Consider the following 16,838-nt stretch of genomic DNA (forward strand, 5'->3'; position numbering starts at 1 on the left):
CCTGCTCTGTGATATCAGACCTCTGCACTGTGATGTCAGCCCTCTGCCCTGTGATGTCACAGAGGCAGTCTATGATGTCATAGCTGCTCAATGACCTCACATAACCCACTCTGTGATGTCATAGCCCACTCTATGACCTCATGTTACCAGATGATAAATTGTCTCCACCAGGTGAGCTGACACCTGGAGCTTGTTCTCCAAAAGCCCAGGCCTATGGAAACCACACAATGCCCATTGTGTGAGAAGGGGATCTGGAAGTTAACCAGCCTCAGTGTCCTGCCAGCTCAGCCAGGCCCACAGGAACATTGGGGTCCACGACCACCAGGGACCACCAGAGAGACCCCCAGGACTAAAGGGCATGGGTAAAGGGGAGGGGAAATATGTTAATGATTTTGGGGAAATGATTATCACATGTGTGAAATAGAAGAAGAAAATCACCAGATTTGCAGATGACACCAAGCTGGGTGAGAGTGTGGATCTGCTGGAGGGTAGGAGGGCTCTGCACAGGGCCCTGGACAGGCTGGATCCGGGGCCCAAATCCAACAAGGTGAGGTTTAACAAGTCCAAGTGCTGGGTCCTGCACTTTGGCCACAACAACCCCTGCAGCACTACAGGCTGGGGACAGAGTGGCTGGAGAGCAGCCAGGCAGAGAGAGACCTGCAGGGACTGATGGACAGCAGGCTGGACATGAGGCAGCAGTGTGCCCAGGTGGCCAAGAAGGCCAATGGCTCCTGGCCTGGATCAGGAATGGTGTGGCCAGCAGGAGCAGGGCAGTGATTCTTCCCCTGTGCTCAGCACTTCTTGGGCAGCACCTCGAGTGCTGTGTCCAGTTCTGGACCCCCAATTTAGGAAGGACATGGGGAGGGGCTGGAGCGGATCCAGAGGAGGGCAACAAGGCTGGGGAGGGGTCTGGAGCACAAGTCCTGTGAGGAGTGGCTGAGGGAGCTGGGGTTGTTTATCCTGGAGAAGAGGAGGCTCAAGGGAGACAAGGCAGTGTCAGGGCACGGGTTGGATTGGATGATCTCCAAGGTCTTTTCCACCCTTGCTGATTCTGTGATTCTCTGAAACCACCCTTGGAGCAGTTGCAGGATGAGCCCTGGGCCTCCTCTTCAGAAGCTCCAGCAGCCCAGGTCCCTCAGCTTCTCCTGCCAGCCCCAAAGCCCATCCTGTCAGTCCTGCAGAGCCTCTGCAGCTCCTCCTCATTGCCCAGAACAGGGAGCCCCAGAGCCAGACACAGCAGCCCAGATGTGCCCCCCTGGCCTGTGGTGCTGATGGCAGGGGAGCAGCAGGAGGTACTGCTGGAGATTGCAGACAATTCCTGCAGCACTTGTAGGATGATCCTGCTCCCCAAGGGATGTTCCCATGGTGCCAAGTCAGGAACTGCAATGGGGAGTGGGGCCAGAGAGGGAAGGGCAAACAGGGATGGGCTGTTTGCAGGGGAGGGAACAGGAGTGGGCAAACGGAAGAAATTTGTAGCAGGAAGAGTAAGGAAAGCAAAGGTGAAGCCAAGGAAATGCTCAGGGCAGTTTGGGGTTGCCTGCCAGGCAGCCCTGGCTCTGAGCAACAGCATCTGCAGTGGGACAGGACACTCCCAGCTGATGGGAACAAACTTTCTGGATGACTGCAGAGGCCAGGACAAAGCTGAGTCATTTCCCTGCCATTCCCAGCCCTTGCTGGCCCCAGGGGCTGATGGCATTTGTGCTCCCTCAGGTTCATGTCCCCACACCAACAGCATGGGGGTGCTCCCCCTGCTCTGTGCAATGCAAACAGGGGCTCCTGAGCCAGTGCTGCCGTGTCTGTGCCTGCAAGGATGGGGCACCTGTGTGAGCTGGGGGAGAGGCCAGGGCTGTAGAGGGGGGATGTTGTTGGCAGCTCCAGGAGGACGCTCTGGGACGCTGCCCTGGGCTGTCCAGTGCACTGGGGATGGATCAGCCCCTGCTCTGCTGCTCCTTCCCATCTCCCCCAGGGCCCTTGCAGAGCACCAGCCATGCTGTTTGCCCCCAGCCTGCCCACGGCCACCCTGGGGCTGCTCACGGGGGTTTTCTGTGCTCAGCATTGGCCTGGCCGTGTTCTTGAGAGAGCCTGGGCAAGGAGCCTGGAGCCCCCAGGGCCTGGCCTGAGGTGTCAGCGCTGCCCCAGCAGTGCCCATGGCCTGTCCCTGCTGCAGCCCTGGCACTGCCACCCCCAGGGCTGTGCCCGGCCCCGAGAGCACTCAGGCCCTACAGCAACACCAGGGCCACCAGGGCAGCGGGGCAGGGCCACGGGAGCAGCACTGGCAACACCAAGTGCTGCTGCTGCTGGGCACAGCTGCTGTGCCAGCACTGATCTGCCCCTAGCTCTGCACACAGACATTGCTGCTGCAGCTCCAGAGAAGTCAACACAAGGGCATCTCTGCAGAAAACTTTGCTGGGAAATCCTTTAGTTCCTTTAAAGCCACCTAAAGTGCAGCCCCGCATTGGAACAGTCTTTGGCCAAAGGGAAGGTGGAGAGAAATGAAATGAGAAATGGCACAAAGAATGACATTTATTTTTGGACAATATGAAAAAAGTAAAACAAAGAAAAATTACATCAGAAATGAAACCAACAAGAAGTATCAAAGATGACTTTTATTACAAGTGATTTGCAGAAACTGGCCAGCAGTTTAATGTTTCTGAAAGCAGCCAGAAATCATTCTCCACACTGCAGCCTTGAGCTCCTGGTTCCTCAGGCTGTAGATGAGGGGGTTCAGGGCTGGAGGCACCAGCGAGTATAGAACTGACAGGGCCAGATCCAGGGATGGGGAGGAAATGGAGGGTGGCTTCAGGTGAGCAAATATGGCAGTGCTGGTGAACAGGGAGACCACAGCCAAGTGAGGGAGGCAGGTGGAAAAGGCTTTGTGCCGTCCCTGCTCAGAGGGGATCCTCAGCACTGAAGATCTGCACATAGGAGAAAACAATGAACACAAAACAACCAATGGCTAAACAGGCACTAACTGCAATGAGTCCAAGTTCCTTGTGCTTTGAATATGAGCAGGAGAGCTTGAGGACCTGGGGGACTTCACAGAAGAACTGGCCCAGGGCATTGCCATGGCACAGGGGCAGGGAAAATGTATTGGCCGTGTGCATCAGTGAATAGAGAAAGGCACTGGCCCAGGCAGCTGCTGCCATGTGGGCACAAGCTCTGCTGCCCAGGAGGGTCCCGTGGTGCAGGGGTTTGCAGATGGACACGTAGCGGTCGTAGCACATGATGGTCAGGAGGGAAAACTCTGCTGAGATGAAGAACATAAATAAAAAAGAGCTGTGCAGCACATCCTGAGTAGGAGATGGTCCTGGTGTCCCAGAGGGAATTGTGCATGGCTTTGGGGACAGTGGTGCAGATGGAGCCCAGGTCGCTGAGGGCCAGGTTGAGCAGGAAGAAGAACATGGGCGTGTGCAGGTGGTGGCCGCAGGCTACGGCGCTGATGATGAGGCCGTTGCCCAGGAGGGCAGCCAGGGAGATGCCCAGCAAGAGGCAGAAGTGCAGGAGCTGCAGCTGCCGCGTGTCTGCCAGTGCCAGCAGGAGGAAGTGGCTGATGGAGCTGCTGTTGGACATTTACGGTGCCTTGACATGGGGATCTGTATAAAAAGGAATCATGGAATAGTTGGGCTTGGAGAAGATTTTAAATATCCCAGCACAGCTGGGGACAACTTTACCCCCACTGCCTGCTCAGGGCTCTGCTGCCTGGAGCTGTCCCTGCCAGCAGCTGCTTCCCTGTGCCCAGGGCTGGGCTCTGCCAGTGCTGCCAGGGCCCAGCCCAGCCCTGGGGACTCAGCTCTGCCCTGCAAACCCCTCCCAGCTCTGGCACTGCCCAGGGGCAGCTCTGGCTCTGCAGGCTCTGATGGCAAAGTCAGATCTACCATGAGGAGGCTGGAAAAGCAACACTGATGCTGCCTCTAAGGGGCCCTGTGCTGATTTCTGTCACTGCCTGGTTTACTCAGATCTGCGATATATTTTTTTTATTTTCAACCTGAACTGAGAGATAAATATCTTTGGGCAATTTCCCATCCAGGCAACCCAGAGCAGTAGATAAAGAAAGCAGGATTTTTGCTTTTATGCAGCCCCTCCCTTGCTGTGCTCCCTGTATAATCTACATGGAAATGTTCTGCAGTTAAATGCCATGATGGGAGCAGTCCTGAACAATGCAGCATCCTCCCCACAGAAGGAGAAGCCTTACCAGCTGTATCTTCCCACCCAGATCTTGTCCCCCAGGGCTGGGAGCAGCTCCCGGGCCGGCTGAGAGCTGTCCCTGGCAGGCAGCAGAGTCCCTGCCCCAGCACAGCGCCCTGGGCTGCAAGACCCTGCTCTGCAGGACAGCCCTGGGCACCCCTGGCTGCTCTGCACAAGAGACAATCAGAGAATGTACTCACAGAGTCTGCAGGCATTGGGATGTTGCAGCTTTAGGAGATGGCTCCAGGAGCTGCAGCTGCATTGTCCTGCAGCCAGAGGTTCCTGTGCCAAGGGCTGGCAGTGATTGTGCCCCAGGCACTTCTCAGCACCTTCCCAGCCCTGACTGATTGAAGCTCTCTGTGCCTCTGTGCTACGCTTGGGGTAGCTGCAGGCAGTGCCCCAGCCCTACTGGGCTGGGAAAAAACCTGCTCATCAAGAGAAATGTGCTTTTGAAGCTCTTCTTGGTTACCAGGAGCTGCCTCTGGGCCAGGAGCCCAGCCCAGCTCAGCAGCACAGACACAGCACAAGGACTTTAATGACCTTCTGGGGCTTTGTGCTCAGGCTCCTGACAGGGAGCTGAAGAAACCTCTCCAGAACTCCAAGTCAGAATCCAACTCCAAAGTTTCTCTCACTTTTAATGGGTCCCACTGAGGGACACAACTGAGAAAGTGTCCCCAGGCCCCAGGCAGAGCAGAGAACTGGAGGTACTGATGACAGGTAGGGACAAAGAGAAGCCAAGTCTTGGTGCCCTGGGGCACAGCAGGGTCTGTGCCACCAAGGGCTGGGAGGAGACACCTTGTCCTGAGGCACTGGGGCCTCCTGGCACAGCCCCAGCCAGGCTGGGCACTGTCAGCCCCTTGTCCTGCCCTCAGCATCCCCCCCTAGCCCACATCCCAGTGGCCTCAAGGATCTGCTGGAAGGAGTCCCTGGGGAGCCTTGCTCAGCAATGGCCCTGGGGGCTCCTGAATGCTCCCAGGGACTGCAGGGTTTTCAAAGGACTTTGGGTTTGGTTTTTGCCTGGGAGTCTCTGAGAGGTGTGAGCAATCATGGCCTCCAATTACCTGCTGTAATTAGTCCCTGGAGAGGCTTTGTCAGTAACAACACTCAGTGGGGCTCATTAATGCTTCAAGGTACTTCAGTTCTTTTAAGGTACTTGGTGTTTCCCTTTGGATACAGACTCTGTGAGAGGTTTGTGCAATCATGGCCCCAATTATCTGCTTTAATGAGTCCCTGGAGAGCTTTGTACTGACACTCAGTGGGGCTCATTAATACTTTGAGACACTCAAGGTGTTTAAGGTACTTTGGAATTTCCTTCCCACACTGAGTCTCTGAGAAGTTTTTGTGCAGTCCTGGCCTCCAATTCTCTCCTCCAAGGAGCCCATGAGGAGCCTGTGTTGGGTATGGACCTCAGTGGGACCCATTCATGCCTCGAGACACTTTGGGTGTTTTTTCTGCCTTTGGCTCCTGGAATGGTTTGTGCAATCTCCTCTCAGGCCCTGAGGCTCCAGGGCTCAGCTCCAAATGCACCACAGGGCTCATTAGGATCAAAGAAGTCCTGACAAACCATGGCTCTGCCTTGATTTCCCTCTGCTCCTGTGCAGTTCATCAGGAAAGTTTCTGTAGTGGTTTTGGCCAATGCATCAATAAGTGTGGTGGGTTCAGAGCTGGCTAATTAGCAGTGCACTCACTGGAATATCCTTGCTCATTTCCTTTGTGAGATAGGAGTAGGACAAATGCCAAGTAGGCTCAGAACTTTAAAAGGATATAAAGAAAATGTTCTTAACAGTAGCTAAAAGAGCAATAAGAATCAGAACAAAACTTCCAGAAGACTTCTCTCCCTACAACCTTTTCTTTCTTACTGACAATGCAAGGAGACAAAACCTAAAATTTTCAGTCAGTTTACCACCTCTACAATATTCTTTTTTTTAGTTCACTTAAGGAGAGAAGTTCCTCTTGTAAATGTTGTAGAGATTTCTCCACAAGAAAACTGTTCTCTCAGGGCTTTTAATTTCCATGAATAGCAGCCACCTGGAAAAATTAGTCAAGTCCCTCCCATTTTTCATAGCTTTTCCCACAGCTGTGTTTATGGGCCATGTCAACTTGTGGGGTATTAGTTTAAACATGAGCTGTTTAAGAGCAGAGGTTCTCTTCATCTATTTCTGAAATCATTTTCATCTTTGAGAAGAGAGGTCTTGTCTCCCCGAAGGCACAGGGTCTCATCACTCTGCTCTCTCTCTGTACAAACTTCTCATGGGATCACAGCTACTTCAACATTTGCTTCCTTTAGCATGGAGGCCTTTGCTGAACAAGTCATCTCCCCATACTTTTCATGCATCATAGTGAAAAAGAGAGTCTGATGGATCAATTACATCGTTCTCCATAGCATTACAAGAGGATTTTAGCCCCAAGATCAAGGCATCTCCTCATCCCTCCCATCTGGGGCTCAGCTTCCTCTTCACGGACCTCGGTGTGTTCACGTTGCCCCTCTCTGTGCCTGCACTTTGTCCTTTTCTCTCACTCGAGGGAGGATGGAAGCACTGACAGAGTTCATATCTCACCCGGGGCCTGCAGATGGTTCCGTGACCCCGGCTGGGCTCGGTCCTTGGGCCGGAGCTGTTTTACCATGGAGGTTTCTGCAGCGGCTGCGCTGGGGCTGTGTCAGGATGGGCCGCACTGGGGCAGGGCCAGGATCTCAGCAGCCAGGCCAGAACACAGCAGCAGCACGGCCGGGGGCCGATGGCTTCTCCTCCCCCTGCCCGGGGGTTGTGGGTGAACCCCAACGGTGGCAGAACCTTGGCCGAGCCGGCCCGGCCCGGGGCTGCTCCTGGGGCCCGGCGGATCCTGGCTCGGCCCGGGCTGGCAGCGGGGCAGGGCTCAGCAGTGCCCAGATGTTGGAACTGCAGCCATGGCCCGGCCCGGCCTCGGCCCCGCGGCCTCCCCTGCCCTGCCCGGCAGCCGATGGGGCCTGGCGGGGTCCCTGGGAAGGGGCCCGGCCCCACGGCAGGAGCCGCCTGGGCTGCCCTGGCTGAGACGGGGCTGGGTCAGCCTTGTTACCTCTGTGCCAGCCAGAAGGGAAAGAGACCCTCCCAGGCTTTTTCATCTTTACCATGTGTCTTCACAGGGCCGTGTACAGTTTCCTTAGTGGTTTAACAGATTGTCAGTTCTCAAACCTAATTACTGATTGGTTTTTTCATTGGAGGAAACTGCTTCTCTTAGAACATCACTTCTGTGATGCAAAACCACCAAACAGCACAGAGCACAGAGTTCCATTGTCCATATATAGTGGTCACGTGCCTGATGTTATCAGTTAAAAAGGGTTACCCATTTTTTTAAAAAAGGTTGTAGGAATACAAGTTTAATCAGTAGTGGCAGAAGAGAGTTCTTTGTTAGCTTCATGTTGTAATGACCTATTAAGAGTAGGTCCTTAACTCTCTATTGTTGAGAATTCCCCTTTTTGTATCAGTACCACCCTGCCTGGGCCAGGTGGATGGCCCTTCTCAGCCAGTGAAAGGAAGGGACATCAGAGGACATGCAAAATAACCTCAGACTCAGCATGCCATGGGAAGGACCCCCACCACACTTACCGAAAAAAACCCCAAAAGCGAAGAGCCAATACAGAATTAGGAGATCAAAGTGATGTCTAGACATGAGGACAAAGGTCCAGAGCCTGCAGAGACACTGAGAACCTTTGTTGCCCCTAGCCCCAGACTAAAAGGACCTTGGCTAGAGCCAGTGCCCTAGACAGGAAACCCAAAAAGCAGAATTAGGGGAATATCCCCACTGCTTTTGTGGGGACAGGACCCCCAGCTCTGCCCCCTAGTCGACGAAGCTGCATTTTCCTCCTCCTCCAAGCCACTCCTGGGAGCGACAAAGGTGTGACCGCAGACCCATCTTACCTCCCAACCTGAGCTGATCGTTTTTAATAAAGGCACTGAAAAGGAGAAAGATCTCCTGCCCTATTTATTTCAGTGCTGGTCTCTCCCTGCTGGATGCTGTGGATGAACTCACGAACGAGCTGTAGGAGAAGGGCAAGAAGCCGGGGATGTTGCATGGACTGCTCCACACACGGTGCTCGGCTGAGCAGGGACAGCAGGCCCAACCCAGCTGGGGATGGCTGCAGGTACCTGAGCTGTGCTGCGGAAGCGGCCACGGCTGGATTCCTGCTCTCCCGTGCGCTCCAGGGCTGCATCTGGCAAAGAGCAAGCACAGCCAGAGCGGAGGGGCTGCGGGAGAGGCCGGAGAACACAGCCCAGCCCTGCGCTTCCCAGGCAGGGAGACCCCCGGGATTCCCCAGGGGGATGGAGCACAGCCACTGCGGGGTGTCTGCCCGGCCCCTCTTCCGTCCTGTCTGTGGGCATGTCCCCAGGGCATGGGATGGCATGGGGTGGGACCAAGTTGGCTGCAGGCTCCAGCCCTGCGGCCCAGCTCTGCCACTCACCCTCCTGTGGTGGCTGGAACGGCACCACGTCTTCAGTCTCCTGCGCTGGGGCAGCTCTAGGGCCTTCTTCCTCCTCCTCCTCCTCGTCCGGCCAGGCCAGCTTGGGCACTCTCGGGGGTCTCTGTTCCATGTCACTGACTGGAGATACTTGCAGGAGAGATGTCCTGGAAAAGCCCCGGGGCGCCAATTCCCACGCTCTGCCCTTGAGGGCAGCTGCAGAACAGAAGCCTCAGAAGGCCACAGGTCAGTGAGTCCTGTGCTCGGGCCTCGAGCTCAGCCTCAGGAACAAGGCCATGGAAAAGCTCCGGGTCAGACGGGAACGAGTGGCTGTGCGGGGGCTCCTCACGGCACCGCTCTGTCCCGTTCTGCGCCGTTGCGTGTTCCGAGCACCCGGGCAAGCTTCTATTTCCCACGTGTCACAAAGGGCCCTTGGACACCGGCTTCCATTTCGTGCCACGGTGACCGTGCTGCAGTGTGCCACCCAGGGCCCTTGCACACACTGCCACCTGTCCTGGGGCTGCCCCCAGCCTACCCAAAGTGGCCCAGGCTGGAAGGAATCCCTGGCCCCAGGGGTCTAAGACAACCCAACAGGATCTTTAGGAAGGGCTCAGACCATCAGCAAACGCTGCCCTGCTCTGCGGGCTCAGTCCTATTCCCATAGCTTTCCCTGAGAGCATTTTAATTTCTAAATTATAATCATTTGAAGGGAGGGGATTTACATTTTCCATTTCAGAGAAGGCTTCTGCCTTCCTTAGCGGACACCTGTCTTTTCAAACCAAGACAATTGTTTCTCATCTTGCAGATGTGCAGTTGCTGGGGAGCCCCCTTTTACACCAGGGACCTGGAGAACCATTCCCGGCAATTGGGAAAATCCTAGGTGCTCCATCCACCCATAGATGACGTCTCCAAATTGCCCCAAAAGTGGCTCCAGCTTTTATAGGCCAAGTGACTTGATGATATTTTTAGCCCAGAAAGCCCTGCAGCTGATGGCACACTTCACAATCAGCTGGGACACAGCTAGGCCAAAGGCCAGACCTCTGCTGGGAGGCTTTCTCCTCAAACACCTTTCAAACAAACCCCCATTCAATTCCGTTGGGAAAGTTTCTTCAAATGATACATTTCTGGCACATAACTACACAGGGTTGTGTGAAAGATTCTAAAGCAGCTGCTTTGAAGTCAAAGAGCCAGCATTACAAGTCCTTGTCATCTGTTTGTCACTAATTCACACTTTGGGGGATTTGAAGGAGTTAGGAAGGAGCTAGCGAGCGGACCTCTGAGTTTTTTAGATGATGCCATTTCTTTTCCTTATCTTCTACATAGACAGGAAGAGTGAGTTTGGCTCCCATCTCCACCGCACGGCTCACAAGGCTGCAAGACTTCTAGTTACAAGAGCTTTTAAAGATTTGTTGGCCAATAAGACACTGCCAACAAGGATACCTATGTTTTGGACCCAATCCTTCAATATTTCCTCCTATGGACTCATGCTACAGTGTCAGCTTCCTTAGCCAACCAACCATGTTATGACGTAGAAACCTACGGCACTGCATCCTAAGCTTCTTGTTTACCATTGTAACTACTTTTAGTTTTCTAGATCTTGAACTACACAACTCTAAACTTTCCTCCACTTCAACTTTCCTCCACATGTCTCTACTATAAACTATAAATCCACATTCTCGCTTCTAGCACCTATGTTTGGAAGCCCTTTCCAAGGTCTCAGGTAAAATCCTGTGTTTAATTCTAAGCTCTGCTGACAAGACCAAAGGTCTGAAAATTCCCTGCGTTTTGGTTTCCAACAACACTGTTAGTGTTGTTTCCAACAACTGCTGTTAGTTCCAGAGCACCCAGGATCCATCTTGCAAGTCAGCTCCAGCAGGAACAAGGCAGCTGCCAAGGGGCTGCTTATGGCCTCTGACACCCAATTGCTCAGGGCTTCCCGGTGCCCCAGCCCCTCAGGGTCTTGCTTAGCCTGGCCAAGCTGCCCGGCAGCAGCGCCGCAGCCCCACAGCAGCTCCAGAGGAGCCCCAGCCAGAGGCACCTCAGAGCCCTCAGCAACGCAGGCAGCAGCACACGGGCAGGAGGACACGGATGGCGCTTCCTGCCTGGCACAGGGCTTGTGGCCATCTCCAGGCACTGTTCTCACAGGGATCCCCGCAGCTCCAGCCCCTGCCCAGCCGCTCTGTCACCTGCACAAAGGCTTCAGCGGAAGCACCAAAGGCCAAGGGGCTTCTGGGCATTTTCCCTGCGGCACTGTACGCCTGGGCAGGATGCTAAATACAAGAACCCTTTTCCCTGCTTCCCCTATGCCCTGCTGATCCTGGGCAGTAAAGAAAAGCTCCTGAGAGTCCATATATTATAACACATTTTATATTTACATAGAATAAAAAGGAAGGGAAGAAAAAAAATCATAAAGAAAAAGAAAATCCCCAATGGCTAAGGTTGCCCCAGCAAAGAGAGCCTCCTGGATTCAGCTCTCTACAGAGCTCCAGCAGTGCAGCCAGCCAAGCCGCAACAGACGAGGCCGAGGCCCAGTCATCCATGCCCTGCGCAGCTGATCTTGCAGCCTCTGGAAGATGGAATATTGCCCACTCGCTGTTGCTCGGAGGACATGCAGTGTTTCAAGTGCCAGCTCTGACACGGCACTGCTCATGTCCTCAGTCAGGCGTTCGAGGGCTGCAAGAGAGAGGAACAGAGCCACGGTCAGATGCCGGATCTGTGGGGAGCCAAGGAGAGCCCCGTGCCAGGGCCACGGCAGCTGACTCTTGTCATGGCCAGGAGGGAGCAGGGACCGAGGGGATCAGCCCGAAGCTGCCGGCGATGAATGGCACATGTGGCCCTGAAATCTCTGCGTGCTCTGCCCATGGGCGCAGAGCCCTCTGAAGCTGGGGCAGGGTTTGCGGCTCCCCCCGCTGTCAGCCCCTGCGCTCAGCCCGCTGCCCTCACTCACCACTGCAGATCAGCTGGAGCTCTTGCTGCTGCCCCCTCAGGTACTGCCCAGCCATCCCTGTGAACACAGTGCCTGTCACGGCCACAGTGGCACAGCTCCCTGCCGGCGGCGCTGCCGGTGCTGTGGCCACACGGCCTGCTGGCCCGGCAGGGCTCAGCCCGGGCCCTGGCCGCACGCTGCCGCCCAAGGGCACGGCTGCCAGAGGGCGGCAGCAGCGCCGAGGCCAGCCGGGACTCCCTGGCACCGGGCCCGGCCGGCACTGCCGGGGCAGCAGGCGGGGCTGGGGCCGAGCTGCGGCGGGCCGGGGAGGGAGCCCGGGCTCGTGGCTCACCCATGAACCTGATGGCCGCCTCTCGCAGGGGCTCCTGTGGGCTCTGCAGGTAGCGCAGGGCCCGGCGCAGGTGCTCGGCTGCTCTGCTCCTGTCCTCTGCCAGCTGGAGAGAGCGGCGGGAGGGAAGGAAGGGTTGGCGCGGGCTCAGCCCCTCGGCCGGGCGCTGCCTGCGCCCAGCCCCGGCCTCCCCTGCCCGCACAGCCCTGAGGCGCGGCCAGCAGCCGCTGGCGCCGGGCTCCCGAGGGGAGGGGCAGAGGGCCGGCTGCTGCCCGGGGAGCCGCGGTGCCGGCCCGCCCCGCAGCTCCGCCGGGCCGGGGCTCCACGGGCACCCGGCTCGGGCCCACGGGAGCCTGGAGAGGAGCCCGCGCGGCCTCGGCGTGCAGCAGCGGGCAGGGGCACAGCTGCCCGCCCCGCACTCTCAGCACCGCCCTCGGGGGCCTTCTCCAGGCTGAGACTGGGGCTTCCAGGCCGTCCTTACCAGGCACTCGGTGAACTTCCACAGCTTCTTGTTCTTGAGCAGTCTTTCAAGATCCCTCCTCTTCAGGAACTTGGCCACACAAAGCAGCGTTTCCTGTGAAGCCTGGAGAGCAGCAGAGACGAGGAGATGACCCCAAAGCCCAGGGCGCAGGACCCGTGTCCCTGTGCCAAGGCCTGGAGGAGGCTGCAGCCTGGCAGGCACCAGGGCAGGAGGCAGCCGAGCCCCCTCGCAGGGGGACAGCAGCAGCCCACGAGTCCTCACCTGTGCCACAAGACGATTCTCATCATGGCAGTGGAAGAAGAGTGGCAGCAGGCTCTGGCGCAGGGGTGTCTTCAGGGCCTTTTTTGCCTTTTCTGCTGGATGAGTCACCAATGTTCGGAAGAGCAGTATGGAGATTACCTGCACCTGGCTATTGTCCTGAATGAAAGGAAGAAAAAAAGACCTCAGAATTGGCTGCATGGGGCTCAGCTTGACACAGGCCTGCAAATCCTGAGGTCACGAATTATCCAGGTAGCACCCAGTGGCTGTGGCTGGGGGCAGCGAGCCTTACGTGGTCAAAGAGTGGCAGGAGCGCCTCGACCAGCTGCAGTGTGATGGGGCTGGGCATCAGCATGTCATTGTCCAAGATGATAAAGCTGAGTAGCATGACTGTCATGATAACTATCTCTCCATCTGTGTCCCACAGGAACTCCACAAGACTTTCAGTCAGGCTCCACATTTTTTTGGTCTGTGCAGAACACAAATTTGTGAAATGCCATCCTGCTGCCGCAGGGCCTGAAGGCCCAAGGCCTGTCCCGAAGCACTTGAGCAGCTGAAGCGGGAGGCAGGAGAGCTGGGAGCAGCTGCCCCAGCTCCCAAAGGCCAGCCAAGCCCAAGCGACTGCATTCCCTAGCTCAGCCTCAGCCACTGCCCCCTTCTCACCATTGAGGGATCATCAGTGAGATCAAGAAGGGCCCTGAGCGCCAGGTGACGCCTCTCCCTGCACTCCCTCTGCAGCTGCCTTGACAAGATTTGCAGGACTCTGTTAGCACTGCGTTCACTCAAGTCCAGGCACTCGAGGACCTGAAAGGCACAGAGCAGTGACAGCGGACCTGGCCGGCAGGAGCTCGGAACCACACAGGGCCGGGCCCAGGCAGCAGCGCAGGGCACGGGCTCCATCCCAGGCAGCTGTGGCTCTGAAAGGGCAGAGAGCTGGGAGGCAGCTGAGCGAGGCAGCGCTGGCCATCAGGCTCACCTCCACAAGGAATGCCAGGGCAGGCAGCTCCCAGCGTGGCTCCTGTGTGCTGAGCAGCCGGAGCAGGTAGCGAGTGATCCGGGAACACAAGGGGATGGAGACACAGGACATCTCCCTGGCAGGAGAAAAAGTAACCAAGACTGTGGGCCAGGGGCACAAACCTCCGCCAGGACTGACACACACAGGTCTGGTCTTTCCCCAGCATTGTGCAAGTGGCCCTGGACTATTTGGGAGGCGGCTCCTTGTGGGCATCCTCCTCTCCCAGCCTTTTCCAGTCTGCTTGGCCGTCCCTCGGTGACCCTCTGGCCCACGACCACAGGATCTGTGTGGAGCTCCCTGGGCACAGAGCACAAATGTCAGAGGCAGTGGGGAGAAGGGGGTCTCACCTGGCCAGCAGACTCACGGCACAGTGGTGGGTGTCAGCACACAGCAGCATGTCCCAGCCACAATTGTGTTCCATTGCCACCACCACATCCTCGTGCTGCGTTCGGCAGAGCAGGGACTTCAGGGTCTGCACTGCAAACCTGCGTGCAGAGCAAAGCCCAGGTCACGCTGGGAGCACTGGCTCCTTCCCAGGTCACGTGGCAGGGACAGGAGGAGTAGGATGGAGCACCTCCTGGGGCTGGTGGCAAGGCCATGTTGCTCCTGGCATCCCTTCCAGAAGGTAATGACCTCCTCTGGCATATCCAGAGTGCTGAAGAGCACTTGGAGGAGCAGATGCACAAAGAGGCGGGGGAAATACACCGTCACCATATGTGGGACACAGGGCACCTGGAGGATCTTGCACATCACCACAGCTGCCTGGAAAGAACAAAGCCACCCGAGACAGTGCTCAGTGCTGAGGTGTCCGTGTGGCAGGGCCCGAGCTTGGCAGGGAGAGGCCCAGAGAGACACAGGGGGAGCACAGGGCCTGGAGGGCCTGAAGCTGCACCTGGGGCAGTTTTCTGGCCAGCGCCTGAGGCAGGGAGATGCAGTGGGGGAAGGAGGATGGAGAGCTGCTGGAGAGGTGGCCTTGGGGCCAGCAAAGGCCAGTTACAGAAACTCACAGCCAGGGCAAAGACACCCGTTTTGTCCCCATCAGAGGTGCATGTGCTGTGCTCTGGCCAGCTCCCCAGCACATCCAGGAAGATCAGCAACACTGGTTCCGCAGTCCTGGGCGAGCACATGATGGTCTTCCACATGGCCATGGCAGCTCTGTGGGGTTAGAGCTCTGTCTCAGGGAGGTCTCAGACACAGCACGGTGGCCTGGGCAGCAGTGGGGATCTGAGCCAGCTTCCAGCTCTGCCTCTGCCCATTGTCCCTCACTGGCAGCACCCAGGCAGCCCAGCCCTGTGGGGACAGGCCCCTGAGAGGCCGGGAGGGAGCATGGCAGCAGGCACGGGGGGTGACATGCCAGGGCTGGCAAAGGGAGCAGCCAGAGGGCCCTGGAACTCTCTGTTGGTCAGACACCTGGGCCAAGTTGTACAGGCTGATGGGCTGGGGAGCCCTGAGCTCTCTGGGCAGGTGGGCCCCATACCTGTCACAGGATGGGGCCACACGCAGCAGCGTCATTAGTACGTCAGCAGGCTGTGCTTCTGTGAGATCCAGCAGGGTCCTGTTCAGCCTGTGCTCAGCAAACTGATTGGCCAGGAGCCATTGGTGGATGTACCTGACCAGGGCGGGCACCTGGAGAAGGCACAGGAAGACTTGGAAAGCTGCCAGAAGGAGGAATGTCCCCAGTGTCCCCAGAGAAATGCTTCCCTTCCCACCACACTGCCATGGCCTCAAAGCCTTCCAGTGACCAGTGGGTGTGTCTTGAGAGGCCAAGCAATTCCTGGGAGGATCAAACCCTGGCCACAGGCTGCTTACTTGCTTTGGGTTGGAAAAGCCCTCCTCTACAAGCATATCCAGCAGGGCAGCACTGGTCTTGGTTTTGAAGATGTGCGTGTATGCTCTGAGCCCAGTTCCCATGGTGCTGGTCTCTTCCTCCCGAATTCTCTTGATGAATTTGCAAACCAGCTGTAGGAGAAGGGCAAGAAGCCAGGGATGTTGCATGGAATTCTCCAAGTGCGGTGACAGCAGGCCCAGCCCAGGTGGGGGTGGCTGCAGGTACCTGCGCTGTTCGGCGGAAGAGGCCACGGGTGGGGTCCTGCTCTTGTGTGCGCTCCAGGGCTGCACCTGGCAAAGAACGAGCGCAGCCAGAGCTGAGGGGCTGCAGGAGAGGCCGGAGAACACAGCCCAGCCCTGGGCTCCCCAGGTGGGGACAGCCCTGGGATGCCTGAGGGGATGGAGCACGGCCACTGCGGGGTGTCTGCCTGGCCCCTGTCCATGGGCATGGCCCAGGGGATGGGATGGGATGGGATGGGATGGGATGGGATGGGATGGGATGGGATGGGATGGGATGGGATGGGATGGGATGGGATGGGATGGGATGGGATGGGATGGGAAGCAATGTTGCCAGGCTGGCTGCAGGCACCAACCCTGTGGCCCAGCTCTGCCACTCACCCTCCTGCAGCAGCTCAAACAGCACCACCTCTTTGGTCTCCTGTGCTGGAGCAGCTCCAGCGCCTTCTTCCTCCTCCTCCTCCACCCAGGCCAGCTTGGGCACTCTTAGGGGTCTCTGCTCCATGCTCTGACTGGATTTGTGGCTACTTGCTGGAGAGATGCCTCAGAAAAGCTCAGTCAGCAAGTCCTGCAGTGGTGCCTGGAAGGCACCTTCAGGAAAGAAGCCCCAGGAAGACAACAGGACAGCAAGTCCTGCACTCTGGTCTCGAGGGCTCCTGCCACAAGGACAGGAGACTCCTGTCAAGGATTGTGGTCTGGCCTCAAGGGCACCGGCAGCAGGGATGGGAGATGCCTCTGGGGCACCAAGTCCCACGCTCTGCCCTCGAGGGCACCTGCAGAAGAAAAGCCTCGGGAAGGCCACGGGTTGGCAAGTCCTGTGGTCTGGTCTCGAGCTCAGCTGCAGCAATAACACCTTGGAAAGGCTCCGGTTTGGACAGGAACGAGCGCACTGTGTGGGGGCTCCTCACGGCACCGCTCTATCCCGTCCTGTCCCGTTGTGTGCTCTGAGCACTGTGGTGTGCTCTTGTCACTGCCAGCTCCTATGTCACCACGTGTCACAAAGGGCCCTTGGACACCTGTTCTATGCCACGGTGCCCACGCTGCTCCGTGTCACAAAGGGCCCCTGCACACACTGCCCCTTGCCCTGGGGCCGCCCCCAGCCCACCCAAAGTGGCCCAGGTTGAA

At 57.2% G+C, this 16,838-nt stretch overlaps 1 pseudogene; it reads right to left on the bottom strand.

The window, feature by feature from the left end:
- Positions 1–268: 268 nt before the first annotated feature.
- Positions 269–15,161, bottom strand: LOC132334627 (olfactory receptor 14J1-like; annotated as a pseudogene).
- Between the last annotated feature and the right edge of the window lie 1,677 nt (positions 15,162–16,838).

This window comes from Haemorhous mexicanus, chromosome 16 (assembly GCF_027477595.1).
Source record: "Haemorhous mexicanus isolate bHaeMex1 chromosome 16, bHaeMex1.pri, whole genome shotgun sequence".
Classification (NCBI taxonomy): Eukaryota; Metazoa; Chordata; class Aves; order Passeriformes; family Fringillidae; genus Haemorhous; species Haemorhous mexicanus.